Raw genomic sequence first — 7,099 nt, 5'->3', positions numbered from 1 at the left:
CCAGTGTGGTTGTCACCAGCCCCATGTTGGCTGTCAAGCCCTGGGAGTGAAGCTAGTGAGTCTGCAGAACTGAGTTTTCCATTTTATTTAATTTTTACCAATTTAAGTTTAATCACATGTGGCCAGAGACTCCGTACAGGACCAGGAAGATCTGAACCACACCGATCTTCTGTTAGGAGGGAGCCATACAGAGAAAAAAATATTTACCCCTTGATAAAATACTAATTAACACCTCTGCTCTCCTGAAACCTTCCGCTTGCTCTGAAATGAATGGCCGTGGCAGTAAGGGATGCGGAAGGGGTGAGGAAGGGGTGGGCATGGAGTGGGAGTGAGGATGTGTGTTTATCCTTTCATACACTTTCTGCCTTCAGTCACATATGCTACAGGCTAGGTAAAATTCCATTAAAGAAAATAGAGGCTTTTAAAATATGTATACTAGGACAGTCTTGGTTGATTCCTAACTACATATTGGCTGGGGTGGGCTGGGCTGGGGTGAGGCTGGGTGAGACAGGATGGGGCACTCAGAATCCCCCATTCTTGCTTGGCTGGAGGGTGGGCTGGAGCCCCCAGCCTGACCTTGTGTGGACCAAAAGCCCTTTGGACAGGCTTTAGAATCCTGTAGAACCTTTCTCAGAAGAATGAATTATATTGTAAAGGAAATTAGATTGGAATACAGTTCTACGTCTCAGGGATGAGGAACTGCAAACAAAGACCTCCTTAATTTAAGCCCTTTTCTTAGCCGCCCCTTCTCTCCTACCAGCTGTCCTCTTCATCACCTCAGGGGGAATTTGGACGAGACTAGTCAGGATTTGCCTTCTTCCCTGGAAGGTGCCTCTGGTGACAGTGAGGGACAGCCCTGTCCCTGGCAGGATGGACGTGTGGGAGGGTGAGGGGCTCAGGGATGGGCTACAGACAGGGCTCCCTTGTCAGCCCCTCCCAACTCCAGGTTACTCCCTCTGGGGACATGATGTCGTGTGCTGAAATGAGGTATGAGATCAGCCACAGGAGGGAATAACAAGGCAAACTGAAAGAGCACTCTTGATGCAAACATCCTTGCAAAGTTTACCACCCTGACCCCACGCAATTAGATAAAGCAATTATGAACACTGTTGTCAAGTGCCCCCAGCCTGGCCAGGAGAAGTGAAAGCTCTAATGGAGACTTGGGCAGTCAGGATGGGGGCTCAAACCAAGTTGGAAGCTCCGTTAATTAATCCAGTGAGGAAATGGGATAAACATTCATCTTGCAACAGTAACCTGAAGCAAGGAAAGCAGAGGGTGCAAGTACACAAGGCAACACTTTCTGCTCTGGATCGTTACTCCTAATGACTGAGTTGGAGGAAAAGCATGACAGAGTTCAGCCCTGCAACTGAGAAGTGGGAGGCGGCAGTGCTAATGCTGCTTTTGTGATGATCCCAGAATAATAAACTGGAGAAGGCAAGGGCACCCCACTCCAGTACTCTTGCCTGGAAAATCCCTTGGACGGAGGAGCCTGGTGGGCTACAGTTCATGGGGTCACTAAGAGTCGGACACGAGTGAGCAACTTCACTTTCACTCTTCACTTTCATGCATTGGAGAAGGAAATGGCAACCCACCCCAGTGTTTTTGCCTGGAGAATCCCAGGGACGGGGGAGCTTGGTGGGCTGCCGTCTATGGGGTCGCACAGATTCGGACACAACTGAAGCGACTTAGCAGCAGCAGCAGAAGCAACAGAATAATAAACAGGGAACGTGACATCCAACAGGAATTTTTCCATTCTTTGGGTTTTTTTTTTTTTTCTTTTTGTTCCCCCAGCATTTATACTATGCACATTGATGCCACAGTATAACCTTCATGGATTCTGATAAAGCTGGTCTTAAAAGCAAATTTATTTCTTTAAACATTCTAACGCCATATCAATTTCAAAGGTTCTTCAGATTTTACAAGGCATGAAAGTTATTCAAATAGAATTTACATGAATACTTTAATGTCTGTTTAGCAATGGTGGTGATGAAGCTGTTCACGGTTGTGTCAGGTGCTAAAAATCTACTTTTACATTAAATATCCACGTTGTAGAGCATTCTGCTGAAATTTTGATAAAGCCTGATCCTAAAAGCTATGATGGGTCACTTATGCTTAGTAAAACAACATATGCCATGTCATTTGTACACAATTCAATTTTTTTTTTAAGCTTCACAATATGTACCCTTTCTAAGAAAATAGTTTTGATGTGGAACCAAAATCAGAGAGTGTCAAACATGGCAGGTTTGAGGAGGAGGACCAGGATATTTCAGCTTTTCTTTGCTCTCATCCCACCTTCAGCCAGGGTGGTGGTGACCCTGGGCAGGAGCTAAAGCCCCAAAGGCCCTCCACAGTCTGCGGCTGCTGCTGAAATAAAATGAGAAAGTGCTGTGAAACCCACACAGCAGTGTGGAAATTGAAGGTGTTCGTTTAATGTCACTCTTACACAGATCTTTAGCCACTGTCAATCCAGGATTTTTGCAGGTTACTCGGACTTCTTCCAGCATTGGTTTTGTCACCTAACGTGTATCTGTGAGAGCTCTGGTTTACCATGAACCTGAGGGAGAGACTGGGGCCAGCTCTCCTGCAGGAATCGCTACGGGTGAAAAGTGCAATCTTACAAAAATCTCTGGACCAGCTTTGTAAAAAACAAAATAGTTTCATGAAAGCAATCTCAATGTCCCTGGACAGATAAATGGAGAAGAGGCGGTACATGTATACAATGGAATATTACCCAGCCATTAAAAGGAACAAAATTGAGTCATCTGTAGAGATATGGATGGACCTAGAGTCTGTCATACAGAATGCAGTGAGTCAGAAAGAGAAAAACAGATATCATATATTAATACATATATGTGCCATCTATTCATAGAAAAGTGGTACAGATGAGCCTGTTTACAGGGTAGGAACAGGGATGCAGAGGTAGAGAAAGGATTGTGGACGTGGAGGGGAAGGAGAGGGTGGGACAAACTGAGGGAGTAGCATTGACATACAGAGCAGGCGATGGCGACCCCACTCCAGCATTCTCGCCTGGAGAATCCCACGGACGCAGGAGCCTGGTGGGCTGCAGTCCATGGGGTCGCGAAGAGTCGGACACGACTGAGCAACTTCACGTTCCCTTTTCACTTTCATGCATTGGAGAAGGCAATGGCAACCCACTCCAGTGTTCTTGCCTGGAGAATCCCAGGGACGGGGGAGCCTGGTTGCTGTCTATGGGGTTGCACAGAGTCAGACATGACTGAAGAGACTTAGCAGCAGCAGCATTGACATAAATACACTACCATGCATAAAGTAGATAGCTCATGGGACGCTGCCGTGTGGCACAGGGAGCTCAGCTCAGTGCTCTGTGATGACCTAAGAGGGGTGAGATGGGGGGATGGTGGGAGGGATGCTCGAGAGCGAGGGTATATATGTATACTGACAGCTGATTCATGGAGTTATACAGCAGAAACTAACACAGCACTGTAAAGCAACTCTACTCCAATAAGTAAAATGCACACGTTTGCCTGTGTCCCTCAAGGTCAGTACCCCAGTGGGTGTTCAAGCTGGTAACCAGGTTGGATGAGCCTTTGCTCATCTTGTTTTCCGGAATGAAGACAGCTTTAATGGAAGAAAACACTGCTGGGTTCCCCACAGCACTTTCCAAAGTCGCGATTTGGGATATTCTATGACAAGACATCTGTCAAATACAAAGTTCTTTTCCACACTGCTGTGATGTACTTGACAATATGCTAGTCTGTGATACGTCCACCAATCAAACAATGACACATTTTGTCAACAGGAAATGCCTTACTTTCAGGGAGAGTTTGGGAGCATTTCCATTTCCACCCAACCCAGATTCCTCCGAAGCGAACCTATCCCATCATCACAGAGTGATCAGCACCACCACGAGATGAACATCAGAACCAGACGTCCAGCTACAGACTTTGCTTGGATTTCGCCACTTTTCCCACTAACATCCTTTTTCTGGCCCCAGACCTACTCCAGGATCCCACTTTCCCTGTAGGTGCAAGGTCTCCAATCTGAGCAGCTGCTCAGCCTTTGTCTTTCACGACTTTGAAATTTTAATTAAGAGTTCTGGCCAGGGACTTCCCTGGTGGTCCAGGTTAAGAACCTGCTTTGTTATGCAGGGGCTGTGGGTTTGACCCCTTTGTGTTGGTGTTACTCAGTCGGGTCATTCTTTGTGCCCCGTGGACTGTAGCCTGTCAGGCTCCTCCGGCCATGAGATTTCCCAGGCAAGAATACTGGAGTGGGTTGCCATTTCCTTCTCCAGAGGATCTTCCCAACCCAGGTATCAAATCCGGGTCTCCTGCATTGCAGACAGATTATTTACCATCTGAGCCACTGGGAAAGCCTCAGGGAACTAAGATCCCACATGTCACAGAGCAACTGAGCCTTCATGCCACAGCTAGAGAATTTAATTAAAAAAAAGAGAGTACTTATCATTTGCCTATGAGTGTCTTCCGGTTTGGGTTTATCTGATGCCTTCTCCTGAGACTGAAATTGTGCCCTTCGGGAAGCACGTGGCAGAAGCGGAGCTGGGTTTCCTTCGATTCAGCATGTCAGGTCAGGGGGACAAGGAGTCGGTGTGTCTCATCACTAATGATGACCATCTGGGTGAAGTGGGGTCCTCCTGGTGTCTCCATGGCCGGGTTACCACCTTTCCATTTGTAATGAACAAGCATCTTATTGGGAAGTGGGTATGTAAACATTGCAGTTATCCTCCTCAAGCTTTTGCCAGCAGATTTTGTCATCCAGTGAAGGATCTTGCCTATGAAGATTTTTACTGCAATGCTGGCCTAGTGGTGATTTCGTATTTCTCTCATTCACCCTGGACACTTTTGCATGGATATGCAGATATCTCAGAACAGAGTTCATGCACTTGGAGACCGAGTTCGGGGTGATCTCCAAAAGTACCTCCAGGGTCAGCTCTGGGAATCCCTTCCCCCTCCTCACCTGTGATCTCTCACGGTGGCAGTTTGGTCTTGATAAACCTAACGTTAAAGGCTACACCAAAGATGCAAGTCTATGAGAGTGACACAATGGCGGTGAGAGGGGCTGGAAGGAAGTGGAAAGCTGGGTGCTGGGTCACCCCCAGAATGCTCTTCCCTCCTCCAGCTTTTAAACGTTTTGGGGACACGTATGAGACGAGATAAATGAGATAAATGTAAAATATGCTGTTTGTATCTTCATTTGTGGGTATTTATCTTTGTGTTTATTGACTGGAAATTTATTTCAAAGCATATAGCAGCTGGTCCTCAAAACAACTAAGAACGTGCCAAAGGTGGCCACAGACTTCCGCTCTGCCCAGCTCCAGGATGGCTCCTGATACTCAACGCTCAAGGAGAAGACCTTAGTCTCTGGTTTCCCAGGAGAAATGTGGCCAAGGGGTGAGGGTCATTTCTTGGGACACAGGGGATAAGTAAGCTTCCACCTGGAAATAACAAAACTTTATAAGAAAGAATCCAAGTTACTCAAAACCCACAGGGAGAGTAAAGGTGGTTTTGATCTTCATGAGCTGATATTTGGAAAAGAAGCAGATTGAGAAAAGATTCACAACATGATCTGCCCAAGTCAGCTGAAATCCAAAGTCCTGATTTTGAAGCATCCTGTTGTTTCAGAGGGATCCTCACCTTGGCAAGGTGAGTTCTGGACATTGAAGAAGAGAAGTGATATGGGTGCTGGTTAAGCTTCTACATTGTGCAGGAGGCTGTGTCTTTTACTGTGTTTGTGAAGAAGGGTGGTGAGGTCACAAGTCAATTTTAGATGACAACAGTTCATCATTCTTTGAAAAAAAATAATTGTACTGCACATTTGTTAAGTATTTCCTATGTTCAGACCCAGGTCTCCCATATTGCAGGCAGATGCTTTAACCTCTGAGCCACCAGGGAAGCCCTCCAAGTGGTTAATAGGTATTAATTCATTTACTCCTCACTACATCCCTATGTGGGCTTCCCAGGTGGTGCTAGTGGTAAAGAACCCACCTGCTAATGCAGAAGACGTAAGAGATGCAGGTTCAATCCCTGGGTCAGAAAGACCCCTGGGAGGAGGGCATGGCAACCCACTCCAGTATTCTTGCCTAGAGAATCCCATGGACATAGGAGCCTGGCGGGCTACAGGCCATAGGGTCTCAAAGAGTCGGACACGACTGAAGCAACATAGCATGCACACACACACACATCCCTGTGTGGTTGGTACCACTTAGTATACCCACTTTACAGATGGGAAAACCGTATCGTGGGAATGTTTAAACTACTCACCTGAAATTGCATAGTAAAGGGCAGGTGTCAGTTTCAAACCTAAGAGCTGGTATCTTAGTCTTCCTGCTCTACTAGCCACAAAAGAAGTGGCTCATCAGGTCGTATCAAATAAAAGGCAAATATTATCTTTTACAATGTGAAGTATCAGAGAGGGATGCTCAGAAAAACCACCACCAGCACCGACTATCAATCAAAAGTCCAACCTAAGTTATTACGACTGTATCGCATAAGCATCACGCGTGCCTCTTGGTGGGCTTCGCTGGTGGCTCAGATGGTAAAGAATCTGCCTGCCAAAAGGGAGACCTGGGTTGAATCCCTGGGTCAGGAAGATCCCTCCTGGAGAAGGACATGGCAACCCACTCCAGTATTCTTACCTGAAGAATTCCACGGACAGAGGAGACTGGTCATGCGGTCACAAAGAGTCGGACACGACTGAGCACTTTCACTTCTCACGCCTCTTGGTGGACGGCTCCTCTGGGCCACACTGAAGGCACGAAGCAAACGTACATTTCATACCTTCGTGCCGGCTCACCTGAAACACAACTCCAGTCCCCTCCCCTCCACCCCCGAAAACCCCGCCACCTTCCATGGAGGAGGGTGCGTGGGGACCAGAAAGGATCCATTTGTCATCAGCAGCTCAGTGTCCTGATTGGCTCCAGACAAAACCAATCTAACCGAACACAAGGGCCATTCTAATGAAAGCAAACCTCAAAGCAGGCAAAAGTTCTTTTTTTTTTTTAATTTAAATTTTATTTTTTTACTTTACAATACTGTATTGGTTTTGCCATACATTAACATGAATCCACCACAGGTGTACATGAGTTCCCAACCCTGAACCCCTC

This window comes from Capricornis sumatraensis, chromosome 15, assembly GCF_032405125.1.
Source record: "Capricornis sumatraensis isolate serow.1 chromosome 15, serow.2, whole genome shotgun sequence".
NCBI lineage: Eukaryota > Metazoa > Chordata > Mammalia > Artiodactyla > Bovidae > Capricornis > Capricornis sumatraensis.
This window is presented reverse-complemented; position numbering follows the sequence as displayed.